The 14,930-nt window shown below is 42.5% G+C and overlaps 2 protein-coding genes across 16 annotated transcripts in view; one reads left to right on the top strand and one right to left on the bottom strand.

Annotated features, from left to right (window-relative positions):
* ACACA (acetyl-CoA carboxylase alpha) overlaps nucleotides 1–14,930 on the bottom strand; it is a 283,732-nt gene that overhangs the window by 231,469 nt on the left and 37,333 nt on the right. For 6 of the 15 annotated variants that reach the window (XM_077852296.1, XM_077852303.1, XM_077852297.1 and 3 more), the window contains one exon: nucleotides 10,904–11,015. The exons of 5 other annotated variants lie outside the window; for them this stretch is intronic. The gene's annotated coding sequence lies outside the window, so the exon portion shown is untranslated. Of the gene's footprint in view, nucleotides 1–7,951; nucleotides 8,103–10,903; nucleotides 11,016–12,657; nucleotides 12,907–14,930 lie in introns of those variants that run through there. 4 more of the 15 variants (XM_077852301.1, XM_077852306.1, XM_077852307.1 and 1 more) reach the window with 3 other exon arrangements.
* The window catches only part of C16H17orf78 (chromosome 16 C17orf78 homolog), a 47,545-nt gene that overhangs the window by 14,199 nt on the left and 18,416 nt on the right, over nucleotides 1–14,930 (top strand). The window lies entirely within an intron of this gene.

Below are 14,930 nucleotides of genomic sequence, written 5' to 3'. Positions count from 1 at the left end.
AGTCCCACGTCGGGCTCTCTGCACAGAGCCTGCTTCTCCCTCTGCCTGTGTCTCTGCCTCTTTCTGTGTCTCTCATTAATAAATAAACAAAAATCTTTAAAAAAAAAATGGGCAAAGGACTTAAAATGAAATTTCTCCGGGACACCTGGGTGGCTTAGTGATTGAGCATCTGCCTTTGGCTCAGGGCATGATCCCAGAGTCCTGGGATCGAGTCCCACTTCGGGCTTCCTGCATGGAGCCTGCTTCTCCCTCTGCCTATGTCTCTGCCCCATCCCCCAAAAAAATTTCTCCAAAGAAGATGTATGAGTGGCTAATAAGCAGATCAATATACTCAACATCACTAATCATTAGGGAGATGCAAATCAAAATAATAAGATACCAACCCATACCAACCAGGATGGCTACATCAAAACAAAAACAAAAACAAAAACAGAAAACAAAAACAAAACAGAAAACAAGCGTTGGCATGGATGTGGAGAAACTGGAACCCTTGGGCACTATCAGTGGGAATGTAACCTGGTATAGCCCCTGAAGAAAAGAGTAATGGTGGTTCCTTAAAAAATTAAAAATAGAATTACCATATAATCCAACGATTCCACTTTTGGATATATACCCAAAAAAAATGAATACAGGCTCTCAAAGATATATTTTTACATCCATGTTCTTAGCAGCATTATTCACAATAGCTTATACATGGGAAAAGCTCAGTGGGATGACGGATGAATGGATAAGCAAAATGTGGCATACGCATACAGCTAAATGTTATTCAGCCTTAAAAAAGGAAGGAAATTCTGCAATATGCTCCAATATGAATGAACCTTGAGGACATTATGCTACGTGAAATAAGTCAGTGACAAAAAAGACAAATGCTATATGATTCTACTTACATGAGGTACTTAGTCAAATCATATAAACCAGAAGTACAATGGTGTTTGGCAGGGGTTATGGGGAGCTGAGAATGGAGAACCATTGTTTAGTAGGTATAGAAGTTCAGTTTCACAAGATGAAAAAAGTTTTGGGGATGGGTGGTACTAATGGATATGCATGGTTATAAATGTACTTAATATTGAACTGTATGCCTTTAAATGGTCAAGATGGTATATTTTATATGTATTTTACCACAAGAAAAATGGAAAAAAAAATACCTCACAGATTACATATTAATTACTATAAAAGGGGATACTTATATACTACTATATTAAAGGGGGATACTTACAATGGTGATCACCTTAAGTGTTTAAATATCACCATTACTAGGACAAACTAACATTAGTTGCCCCCTGACGTGATGCAGTTAAAAAACAGAGTCAAGGGATCCCTGGGTGGCTCAGCGGTTTAGCTCCTGCCTTCGGCCCAGGATGTGATCTTGGGAGTCCCAGGATTGAGTCCCACATGGGGCTCCCCGCATGGAGCCTGCTTCTCCCTCTGCCTGTGTCTCTGCCTCTCTCTATCTCTCATGAATAAATAAATAAAATATTAAAAAAAAAACAGTCAAACACTCATCTTCTATAGTAAGACATCAATAACAAATGCCTAAAAATGAATAATCGAGAGGTAGTAAGATAATGTTATGTAGAGACAAAAGGATATAGTAATATGTCAGCTAAAATTAATGAAAGGGGGAAGGAGTGACGGAATGCTGTTTTATTGTAATACACTTTGTAAAACAATAGGACTTTTTAAACTATGTGCATGTATAACTTTGATGAAAATAAAAAAGTAAAAAGTTCATCCTATGTTAAGACAGGAAAGGTGGGGCAGCCCCGGTGGCGCAGTGGTTTAGTGCCGCCTGCAGCCCAGGGCATGATCCTGGAGACCCTGGATCGAGTCCCATGTCAGGCTCTCTGCGTGGAGTCTGCTTCTCCCTCTGCCTGTATTTCTGCCTCTCTGTGTGTGTGTCTGTGTGTGTCTCTATGAATAAATAAATAAAATCTTTAAAAAAAAAAAAAAAAGAGACAGGAAAGGTGAAGAATGGTGTGTAAAGTATGCATAATTTATATTAAATAATCAGCAGAGGGGAGACAGAAGAGATGAGCATGTTTGTACATGAATAAAATATCTGATAATTACTAAGAAATTAACAACTTTATATTTAAATCAGTATGTCAGATAATGATTAAGAAATTAAGAACACTTGCCTCTGGTGACAACTGAGTGGCTACAAGACAAGGTTGGAAGGAGACTGTCTTTGTGTTTAAAATTTTGAACTATGTGAATGTATCAGCAACTAAGGATTTTAAATAAGTTTAATACAATACTTTAGGGCAGCCTGGGTGGCTCAGCAGTTTGGCGCCTGCCTTTGGCCCAGGGCGTGATCCTGGAGACCCGGTATCAAGTCCCACGTCGGGCTCTCTGCACAGAGCCTGCTTCTCCCTCTGCCTGTGTCTCTGCCTCTTTCTGTGTCCCTCATTAATAAATAAATAAAAATCTTTAAAAAAAAAAATAAGATAAAACTTTACTAAAGTCTATACCACTCTGATATCTTATTTCATAACTGCCTGAGCATTTAAGTAGACAAGAGATATGTCATTCACTTATTTATTAGTATGTGTTACTGTATAGTTAACTATGAGTTACCTCCTCAAAGAAGCTGAGAAAAGTTATTATTTCTTCTGATTGTTTTAGATCTACCACCTCCAATACACACCCAATACTGCACAATGCTGTGTAAACACTAGGCCTTTGCAGGCTGAGTGTTCTGTAGGAATTCAAATGAACATTGGGAGTTACAAAACTAGGAGACACAGCCACATGTTTATTTCAAATATTATACCCTAGACATTTGGAGGCCTCCAGGTAAAAAGTAATTTTGTGAATTCAAAAAGCTCTGGGGTTATGAATCAATTTATCCTCATAATCTTATTTCACAGAACAGCATTCAGAAAAAGGGGGAGCCATAATTGAAGTATGTCAGCAGCCTTCCAGAGTCTCAAAGAACAATTTCTTTCTTGAAGAAATATTGCTAGGGTGCTTTATTTTTGCCCCCCTCTCCCCCAAGCCTCCTGGATGTATTAAGGCATGGCACTTTACGTTACCTGGCAAAGACGGAGAAATTTACAGGTTAAAACAGATTTCTAATTCTTTTGGGATTACATCATCTTCTTTTTCTCCAATTTATTTATTTATTTATTTATTTATTTATTTATTTATTTATCTGAGAGAGAGAGAGAGAGAACATGCGCAAGCATAGTGGAGAGCAGCAGAGGGAGAGGGAACAGCAGACCCCTTGCTGAGCAGGGAGTCCAACACAGGGCTACATCCCAAAACTGTGAGATCATGACTGAGCCGAAGGCAGACACTTAACTGAAGGGGCCATCCAGGCACCCAGGAATTACAGCATCTTATTTGGTTTTAGGGAAATAGTTTTAAGTTGAAAAAAATGAATAACTCTGAAAAATTAGTTGCCCTGTGATTTATTAGGTCAGATGATGAACTGCCTATAATTGGGGAGTTTTCAACAGGAGTATCAGATAAAATATTGTCATAATGAGTGGAAAACTGGACTAGAAAATTCCTAAGGTAGGTGCGCCTGGATGGCTCGGTTGGTTAAGCATCTAACTCTTGATCTCAGCTCAAGTCTCAGGGTAATGAGTTCAATCCCCATGTTGGCCTCCATACGGGGCATGGAGCATACTTAATTTTAAATATTTTTATTTATTTATTCATGAGAGACAGAGAGAAAGCGTGAGAGAGAGGCAGAGGGAGAAGCAGGCTCCATACAGGGAGCCCGACATGAGACTTGATCCTGGGACTCTAGGATCAGGCCTGAGCCAAAGGCAGGCACTAAACCGCTGACCCACCCAGGCATCCCTGAAGCATACTTAAAAAAAAAAAAAAAAAATCTAAGGTACATCCTAACAGTTATACACTCTATTAAGTTCTTAGACTTTATGAGATGGAATCAAAGGGAAATTATATGGTTTATTTTGTCAGGGCCACAAGTATCACTAAAAGCACAAAATATAAACAACTCAGTGTCAATTTACATGACTAAGGACAGATTTGAAAGCTGTCTACAAAAACAGAAAGTAATTTTTAGGAACTTCATTAGCAAGTGTACACTCTATTTCTATCATAGGAGATAATCAAATATTTGTAAATGAAACCTTGTATTTTCCTGAAAACAGTTCTCCAAAACTAAGTCTGCTTTTCAAATTTAACTTCATGAATTCACTCAGAATTTTCAAACTTACATATTATCATTTAAAGGTGAAAATTGGGGATCCCTGGGTGGCTCAGCAGTTTAGCGCCTGCCTTTGGCCCAGGGTGCGATGCTGGAGTCCCGGGATCGAGTCCCATGTCGGACTCCCAGCATGGAGCCTGCTTCTCCCTCTGCCTGTGTCTCTGCCTCTTTCTCTATGTCTATCATAAATAAATAAACAAATCTTTAAAAATAAATAAATAAATAAAATAAAAGGTGAAAATTATGTATACAAGTTATTCTGTCTGGGATGTAATTTATAACCAGTACTGCCAGGCAATTTCAATTCCTAATGTCATATGGTGGTAAACACTACTTTGGTTCCTTCTATAAAGAAGGGTGAGATTGGCAGGCTGAAAGGATGGAATGATCCTAAGTCCCAAATAATATCATTGGGAGGCAAAATCAACTGGGACCACAAACCTTTGGGTGAGGCACTTAACATCTTGTTGCTGAAGGCACCTTTCCCTTTCTTCCTTAAACATCCGGAGATTAGATGGCTTTATGGTAGCTTTAATAACAAATTGATAAGAGAACTGTATCCTCAGAGTATATATAATCTAAGACTGATTGGTTGAACTCATAAGAACTTATGTACTATCAGTCAGATCCATATCCCTTGTGTTCAGGCAATGTCCTTATGAAACTATTTGTCATAGTTTCTTACCTATTCAATATCATTTTCATATAGTCTATTAAATTGAAGTAGTGAATACTAAATTATAGAATTAATGGAACAAAAAACTAGTTAAGCAATAATCTGTTAAAGTGTAAGATCAATGTAGACTTCCTTTAAAAATGTTAGTCACCTCAATAGGTACAGAAATTTTTTTAAAGATTTATTTATTTGGGCGCCTGGGTGGTTCAGCCGCAAGCATCTGCCTTTAGCTTAAGTCATAATCCCAGGGTCCTAGGATGGAGCCCTATTATGGGGATCTCTGCTCAGCAGGAAGTGGGCTTCTCCCCTTCCCTCTGGATGCCATTCCCCCTGCTTACACTCTCACTCCCTTACTGTCAAATAAATAAATAAAATCTAAAAAATAAAAATATATTTGCATTTAAAAAAAATTTATTTAAGAGAGAAAGAGAAAGAGAGAGAGAGCGCGCACACACAAGGGCAGGAACGAGGGAAGGAGCAGAGAAAATCCTCAAGCGGGGAGTCCCCACTGAACATGGAGCCTGAAATAGGGCTTAATCCCAGAACCCTGAGATCATGACCTGAGCTGAAATCAAGAGTCAGATACTTAACCTGAGCCACTCAGGTGCCCCAGTATAGAAATTTTTTTTAAGAGTTTGGAAAGGTACTTGATGCATAGTTACTATCATTCTTAACCTTTAAGATTGTGTTAGATTTTTTTTCTAAATTGTTAAAAAGACTCTTCCAATTAGAAATACTAAATTCCAGGGGCGCCTGGGTGGCTCAGTCCATTAAGCGTCAGACTCTTGATCTCACCTCAGGTCTGGATCTCAGAGTCATGAGTTCAAGCCCCATGTTGCGGTCCACACTCAGTAGGGAATCTGTTTGGGATTCTCCCTCTTCCTCTGACCCCACACCCCCACCTCCATGCATGTGTTTTTTTCTCTCTCACTCAAATAAATAAATAAAATATTTTTAAAAATAATCAATGTCTAATTCTAATAATTTTTATTTTACTTCTTTCTTCAATGAAGACTATTAGAATATTAACTATCAGGGATGCCTGGGTGGCTCAGCGGTTGAGCATCTGCCCTTGGCTCAGGGCATGATCCCAGAGTCCCAGGATCAAGTCCCACATCGGGTTCCCTGCATGGAGCTTGCTTCTCCCTCTGCCTATATCACTGTGTCTCTTATGAATAAATAAGTAAAATCTTAAAAAAAAAAAGAATATTAGCTATCAAAGAAAAATTTTTTTCAAGAAAGAAAAACACTAGCCCCAGACCTGTTAAACCAGTCTGTGTGACAGGTTAAAAAAATTTTCCTAGTCATTGATTGAAAAGGAAAAAGAATGTTACATAGTGATCTACACCTGAACCTGTTCACAGCATTTAAGAGAGGTATCAGATCACAGAGTTCTGCAGCTGGCTTTCACAATGCCAGTTCTTTGACATGACTTAGTCAATTATCTGAACTGTAAATTCATTAATACAAATGTCACCATTTCCCCACTTTCCCTACGATTTTAAAACAACTAAATCTTATGTTTGATGTATTTCTGCTATGTCTGCACTGGTAATTCAAAACAAAACTTTTGGGATGCCTGGATGGCTCCGACCGTGGAACATGTGACTCTTGGTCTCCAGGTTGTGGGTTCAAATTCCACAGTGGATGTAGAGATTACTGAAAAAAAAAACATTTAAAAACAAAACTTCTGCAACACAAGTAAACAGAGGCAAATTTGTAAATTAATACTATGCCTTTGATAACTTTCATAGGATGCTTCACTATGTTTGTTAATTACTCTTGGATTCACCATAGTCCTCCTGTAATTAGAAAAGAGGAAACTGAGACAAGAAGTTGGAAGAGACTTGCTACTTTGTAGCAAGTAGGCACCCACCTAAACACTGCAGATGCTGTCCTACTCTATTGGTCTACAATACTTTTTTTTTTTTTTTTTAACAATACTTTCCTTAAAAGTGCCTGTCAGCACAGATATATAATAGAAGCAAGCATGCTTCTCAATCTGCACTCTGCACTTTGGGTTGAAAAAAAAAAAAAAAATGAATGAAAAGAGATTCAAGGGGACAAACATTTGAGACTGAAGACCAAGTCATTAGGTTTATTCCACACACTGGGAAATTACAGAAACACTGCTTAAATAGATAAAATCAGGGTGTCCTCAGGTCTTTTGATTTCCATCTTAAACTTCAAACAAAAAACATCTGAAGTTAAAGTATTTCCCCAACCTGAGTAGTTATATTTTTATATGCTTCTATAAAACCCACAAGGCCTACAGAAGTCCCCGATAATGACAGCTGATTCCAAGTGTCCACTAGTGTTTACTTCTCCGTCTTCAAACCCAAAATAATGTTGGCATTGACCCAGGCAGAACCTTTACGCACATTTCCCCTTGAAATCACTAGCTTCACATCCACTTTCCTACGTTCTATCTCCAATAGCTTCCCTTGATCAGTATAGCAAACGGCAAGGAGAGTAAAAACAGACATGTACATTTACTACGTCCCTCACAGAAAATATAATAAAATCCAGAGGCAGGAACTGGCAAGGGACAACTCGCCTGGCCCTGGCTCCCACAACACAAAGACACAGCAAGAGCAACAGAAGCCAGGGCGCTTGCACCCCACACCTCACTCCGCGAGGGGAAGACGACTTTCAATGCAGCTGGACCTAATCCTCAACATCCCTCGCCCACGTGGGTCTTCTCCCTCTCCCGGGCGCCGGGTCGGACCGGAGAGAGGTCTGGAAGGAATCAGCCCAAGCCGAGGCTAGGGAGAGGGATGGTGGCGAGCTCCAGGCAGACACCCCAGCCCCTCCTTGGAGGCCCTGGGCTGTACGACTCCCAGTTCCGGGGTCTGAACTCCCAGCTCCCACCCCGAGACCCCAGTCCCCTCCGCTATCCCAGGAGGGGGAACTCAAGGGCCCAGGACTGCAGAGCGGAGTGGGCTGCCCCGCACGGGTCCGGACGGGAGTGAGCCCGGGCCGCGTGCGGGCGGAAGATGGGAGGCGCCCCCCCACCCCGCTGCCGCTGCCCTCCCCGGGCCCCAGCCTCTCCAGATCCCGGATCACAGGCTCTGGGGCGGCCCTCACCTCACCTCAGGGCGGAGGCGTCCGGGGTCCGGCGGCGCCGGGAAGCCCCCGAGCAGAGGCGGTTCTAGGCAGGAGGAGACGCCGGCAGCTCCGGCGATGGCTGACAGGCGCGCAGCACCAGGCCGGCCGGGCACACGGGGGAGGGGCGGGGCCTCACGGGAGGCGGCCGCGGCCCCGCCCCCGCCCCGCCCCTGCCTCCCACCTCAGCGAGCGAGCTCCATGAGGTGACTACGTCGGGGTTACTCCGGGACGTTCACCTCCGACCCCGCTCGCGGCTGCGGCGCAGTCTGGCCGGCCTCGAGGAGAGGCGCGGGCCCCGGGGCCGGCCGACAGCCAATGAGAGGGCGGCACGGGGCGGGGCGACGTGAGGCGATGCGGATGGTCCGAGCGCCGCTCTGCCATTCGGGGCCCAGCGGCGAGAGGGCGGGCGGGACCCGGGCGGTCGCGGCGCCCCCGGCTCGGCCTTCGCCGCCCCCTCTGCCGGGGGCGGGGACGGAGCCAGCCGGCCTTTTCCCCCACCTCGCGGAGAGGGAGATGAGGGAAATGGCCCCACATGCACCTCCCAGGAGAGAGAGAGGCGCCCGGGCTGCAGAAAGTGAGGGGCCGGCGGGCTTGCAGCACAGGAAGGGAGTCCAGAACCAAAGAGGACTGACCCGTGTAGGCCTCGAGGGACCCTATCGTTTTTATTCCTATCCCCCTGAAGAGATAGATATTGCATCCTTAAACGCCAAGAATCACACAGGCTGGTTTCCAAGTTAGTACAGGCTAACTAACTCCTGCTCCGGAACAACACAACCAGCCCCTTGGCTTGCTCAGCAGCCGCAAAGCACCCTACCCCAAAGGGTTCTGAGGTGCAGGATCCTGGAGCATTGAGGGAAAGCCTCAATAAAGGAAAATCAGTAAGAAGGGATGGACAACAGTCCTTTCTACCTTAAGCAGAGAAAATAGATGGCAGTCCTTTCCTGATTTCTCGGATTGACACATGCCTCCCAAACTCCATTGTGGTTACACCACGTCAATGAACAGAAGCCAACCAATTTCTCTAGCTTTGCCAGTTACTTCACAGCAAGACATTCACGGTGGCTGTTGAAAAGTAATATTAACACGAAAGAGTCCCAGTATATAATACAATTATCGGCTGGAAAAGAAAGAAAATTGGAGAAAAATGCACTTCAGAAATATGGGGTGAGTTTAACCCCTTACAAGAATTTAATGAAACACCCAGAATAATTTCCTGATCTTTGCACTGTCTTGTTCTAAAGGTCCGGAGAGGTATGGTAAATGATTTGGTGGGAAGAAGTTCTATGTCAGAAGGCAAAAATGGTAGAAATACACACCTGAGGTCAGAAGTTCTTGGGCAGAAGCTAAGGCAGAAAGATAGGAAGACTGGTCAACAAGAACAATATTCACCTAGGACTCCTCATAATACCACTAGGTGGTGGCTTCTCCAAGAGTTTACCAACCTACTTAAGTAGGGACTGGAAACAGAAATTTGGAATAACTGTGTCATTGGATGCGTCTGTCAATGAACAGAAATAGGAAAAGTTAGAACTTTAAAGATAATTGGGCATATTGCTGGAGGGGAAGGTGGGTGCTCCAGTGGGTGGAGAATAGGCTAATGGGTGATGGGTATTAAGGAGGGCACTTAGTGTGATGAGCACTGGGTGCTACTTAACAGTGATGAATTAGTAAATTCTACTCCTGATTCCTATATTACACTATATATTAACTAGAGTTTAAACAAAAACTTGATACAAAAAAAAATTTTAATAAAAATTTTTTAAAGATAATTGAGCATAACTTCCTGGTTTAACAAAATGTTTGACTTGGCTGACTGGGGGGTGGGGGAGAGCTCCAGTTAAAGGGAAGCTTTGCCTCTTCCTAATAGTGCTTTTATGCTGGCATGAAGGAAATGACTTTGGAAAGAACTACAAATCTTGAGGCTGCCTCTTACTTTTCATAAATGTTTCCTATTTCTTATTAGGTAATAGGAACTTGGCCCCCAAGATTCTTAGTGATGTTGCTGTTTATCAGCCTTAGGAACACTGCAAAACCAGGAGGTTACTATCAGGAACTGTCCTTATGTGAAACTTTAGCAAGCCCTTATCCTGCTTTTGTCCTCACTGAATATTTGAGGTAATTGAGCTCCGAGGAGAACCAGACAAGGAAAGGCCTGATGAAAGAACTACAGTGGAAGAAAACAAAGGATGAGTTTGAATATCCCAAGACCACTTACATAAGGTCCAGTTATTATCAAACGTTAAGATGAATGGGTAGACAACTATGTCTTTAAAACAGTACATCTACAATTTCAACAGCTCCTCGGTGTTGTGCTATTTGGTGCATGCCACAACCTGCCCATCTCTAGTATAAACTCTTCAGAGCTCTTCCCTGAGTTCTTGCTACACAAGCCAATAGATCTGTAGCAGCGGAGGAAGAGAGCCAAAGGGTGGAGAAAACTTACTATACAAGACTAACAGGTGGAAGAGAAGAGAGTGAATGGAGTGGCACACTTCTAGAAGCTGAAACTAGATGGCTAGAAGGGGCTAAATTGTGTTCCAAAATTCATATGTTGAAATGCTAACCCCCACTGCCTCAAAATGTGAGGGTATTTGAGGAGGAAATTAAAATTTTATTTTTTTAAGATTTTATTTATTTTTTCATGAGAGACAGAGAGAGAGAGGGGTTGAGAGAGAGGCAGAGATACAGGCAGAGGAGAAGCAGGCTCCATGCAGGGAGCCTGACATGGGACATGATCCCGGGACTCCAGGATCATGCCCTGGGCTGAAGCCAGGCACTAAACTGCTGAGCCACCCAGGGATCCCCAGAAATTAAAATTTTAAGTGGGGTGATTAATACAGGCCCTAATTCCAAATGACTTGCATCCTTATAAGAAGAGGAGATTAGGACACAAAGAGGGAAGACCATCTGTGAATCACAATTGATGAAGCACTTACCAGGATTGTGGCTCTTATGCTGGAGAAGATGGCCATTTACAAGCCAAAGAGAGAAGCCTCAGAAGAGACCAACCCTGCAGACACCTTGATCTCGGACTTAGAGCCTCCAGAACTGTGAAGAAATAAATATCTGTTGTTTAAGCCATGCAGTTTGTGGTACTTTATTATGGCAGCCCTAGAAAATGAATACAAGTTACCAAATATCAAATGGCTTCCGGGTTTTTCAGGAAGGTTAAAATGAAGGTATCAGGGATTTATCCTGAGCATTCCAGCTACTTTCCAGCCTTAAAAATGGTTTCTCACCCTACTGTGAGGAAAGTTAAGAAGACTCCAAGCAGTCTCTGTAAGGTGATTACAATCTAGTTAGGAAGACAAAACTAAACACCAATACAGTGTCTATGTCTTGCTCCTGATGATAGCCATGTGGATTTTACAAAAGCCATATATAGGAGAGGATACATTCTCAAAAATGTGTAAGCCCTGGGGCACCTGGGTGGCTCAATGGTTGTGTCTGCCTCCAGCTCAGGTTGTGAACCTGGGGTCCTGGAATCGAGTCCCACATCAGGCTCCTGGTGGGGAGCCTGCTTTTCCCTCTGCCTATGTCTGTCTGTCTCTCTGTCTCTCATGAATAAATAAAATCTTAAAAAAAAATAAAATAAAAATTTTAAAAAAATGAGTAAGCCTTGAAATACATAAACAGCATGTGTGTCAACGTCCAAGCCATTTTGGCACTTTATTGTCAGTTCTATTTTAGTGTAGGATAGTGTTTCTCAATGTCCACTCACCACCTGAAACAGAATCACTAGGTGCTTGGGACACCTGGGTGGCTCAGCAGTTGAGCGTCTGCCTTCGGCTCAGAATATGTTCCGGGAGTCCCAGGATCGAGTCCCACATTGGGCTCCCTGCATGGAGGCTGCTTCTCCTCCCTCTGCCTGTGTCTCTGCCTCTCTCTGTATCTCTCATGAATAAATAAATATTAAAAAAATAAAAAAAGAATCACTAGGTGCTTGTCAAAAATTCAGATTCCCAGCCCTACTGCAGACTTTCTAAAGTAGTAATTATTCACCCTAAAGCTTGAGAACGGTAATTTAGGGCTGATCATTATTGTTCCCTCTCAGTTAAACAGCAATGCCTCAAATACTTCCACTTCTAAGACATGAAAATCTCAGGTCAGACCAGAGTTAAACCAAGGGAGGAAAGAAAGTACCTTAATAGGGAACAGAATGGTGAACACCCCCTGTCCTGGTGGTTGGCCATGGTTCCAAACTCCTTAAGTAGCAAGGTCAGTGATCAACCTTTACAATAGAAGACAGAGGAACCCCTGGGATGTTATTTCCCACTGGCCTCCAGCAGATAACATATACTCTAACCTGCCTTCTAGCTCTTGCCATGCCTATTCTGACCTTTGCTGATGCTAGCAAACTCATCCTTCTTCCCTTTTATTTTCTGAATCTTTCTAGTCCTTGGAAGTCCTATTTTCTCTACGAAGATCTCTTTTACTTCTCCAGCTCCCACTGATTTCTCTCTCCTCTGAATTCTTGCACCAGTCTGGTCACCACTACATTGTTCAGCATTTATTGGGCTATAATTTTTTTTGTGTATGTAGGTTTTAGCTCTCCAAATGAATTTTAATAATCTTAAAGGCAGAGAGCATTTTCTTACAGTTTGGTACTCCCCTCTGTAGCTCTTATAGTAGGCTTAGGTATAGATATTAGTAAGTGTTTCACTGACTGAAATGAAGATTAGCTCTGTACCTGAGAGGCCACTCTGTTTCTGATGTCTGCTTATCCGTCTTCATGTCACCTCTGAGAGGCAAAGACGCCAGTAGGATACTTGGCTGCTTTATAGATGGACAGACTTCATCAAGAAAGTCAGTGCCTTGACCAGAATTTTGTGGCTCCAGTCGTGAGATAAGGGAAAAAGACATAAAGGCCTTATCTGAACACTATGCTTCTTTGCTCTGGTCAGCCATTCAGGTTTGTCCAGAGTTAAGTGCCTGAGGGAACTTCACACCATAAGGTCAGAAAATGTCCTCAGGGAGGGCACTTCATAAGTCTGTTCCTGATGATGAAAGGTAGGATTACACAATGAAGGACATAGTTCATAGTGGAGACTTACCATGATGTTTTCACATGGATACTTGGGTTTTCACAAGGCATTTCAGTTCTTCCTCCCTCCTTGTTATTCAATCCTGAACACCTAGTCCCCATCCATATTTGGTAGTTACCTAATCTTAGCCACTTCTTCCACAATACCTCCATATCTTTTTTTTCACATCCCTCAGAACTATACAGCTAGAGAAAGTTTAAAGGGTCCTTTTAAGCTAAAGGCAGGAAAATGGACAAGATGACTCATTTAGGTCTTGCTCAATGCTGGGATTTTGACATTTTGTATTGATCAGCTTTATTTTTCTCATCTCTCTCCTGCAAACCAATGAAAATGCTTCCCATGAATTTACTTTCTACTCCTGTCCTCACCTTCTCTTCAGACTTTTCCAGTGTCTCCATTACTCCTCACATATCAGACTCAGTGTTTTCCTGCTACATGTTTAAGTCTCCACCTATCTACTCTAAATACCCTTACTCTCCATTGTATTATTCTAGATGCAACACAATAAATAAAAAAATACAACACTAGTAACTTTTATCAAGCCTCCAGTTTCAAGGGAAAATGAGCCATCACTCAACTTCCTTTTGTTCCTTCCTTCCTTCAGTCTTAAACTTTTACTATATCATAACTTGGACAGAAGACCTCACAATATTCCTGTCCTTTTTACTCTGACCTCTGGTCAACACATCAGACCAACAGGTAGAAAGCCAAGTCCCCAACACAAGCCTTGTTCATCAGTGGACCTGCTGTCTTCCAATGTGCCAAATTTTTTTAATTAAAATGGAAAAGAAGAGAGAAGGATAAGGGAAACCAAAAATGAATGAAAATAAAATGTAGTTTTTTTTTTTAAGATTTTATTTATTTATTTGAGAGAGAAAGAGAGAGAGACGTAGTGAGAAAGAGCATGAGCAGGGGATAAAAGGAGAAGCAGGCTCCCTGTTGAGCAGGGAGCCCAATGTGGGGCTTGATTCCAGGACCCTGGGATCATGACCTGAGCTAAAGGCAGACACTTAACCAACTGAGCCACCCAGGCACCCCTAAAATGTAGTTTAAATCAATGAATGGGGGGCATCTTGGGACTCGGTTGAGTAGCTGACTCTTAATTTCTTGCTCAGGTCATGATTTCAGAGTTCTGATATGGAGCCCCATTGGTGGAGAGTCAACTTGGGATTCTCCCTCTCCCTCTGCCCCTGCCCACCCTCTAAAATAAAGAAATAAATTTAAAAAAAAAATCAAGCAATCAATCAATGAGATGGCTATAATAAATTGAAGAGCATAGTTTTGGGGGTCAATATAGGCAAGCAAGAGTGAGAAGAACTGATTCTTAGAACTGGTAATCTAAGCCAAAAATACCTCAAGAGCAGCAGGGATTTGTTCTATATTGTAAAGAGCCTGAGCTCTTTATCAGATAGATCAGGTTTTATTTTTTTTTTTTAAAGATTTCTTATTTATTCATTCAGAGAGAGCAAAGAGAGAGGCAAAGACACAGGCAGAGGGAGAAGCAAGCAGGCTCCATGCAGGAAGCCCGACATGGGACTTGACCCCGGGTCTCCAGGATCACACCCCGGGCTGCAGGCGGCGCCAAACTGCTGCGCCACCAGGGCTGCCCTAGATCAGGTTTTAAATCTTGACTGTCACTAATTAGTTCTGTGACCTTGAACAAATAGACCCCCTTTACTGAGCCTCAGTTTCCTTGTCTATAAAACTGAGGTATAATAGCTACCTTATAATGTTGTGTTTTGGATGAAATATTATAAACAAAATGTGAAGTTTCTAACACAGAGCTTGGACTATAACAAGCACACTGAAAATACCACTTCCCCTCTCCCTTCTGTGCCCCCTTCTATCTCCTACAGTGCTCAGTACAAGAACAAAATATCCTATGGATGCTCATTTCATTGAGGAATGATTTTTTTTT

This window comes from Canis aureus, chromosome 16 (genome assembly GCF_053574225.1).
Source record: "Canis aureus isolate CA01 chromosome 16, VMU_Caureus_v.1.0, whole genome shotgun sequence".
Classification (NCBI taxonomy): domain Eukaryota; kingdom Metazoa; phylum Chordata; class Mammalia; order Carnivora; family Canidae; genus Canis; species Canis aureus.
This window is presented reverse-complemented; position numbering and strand designations above follow the sequence as displayed.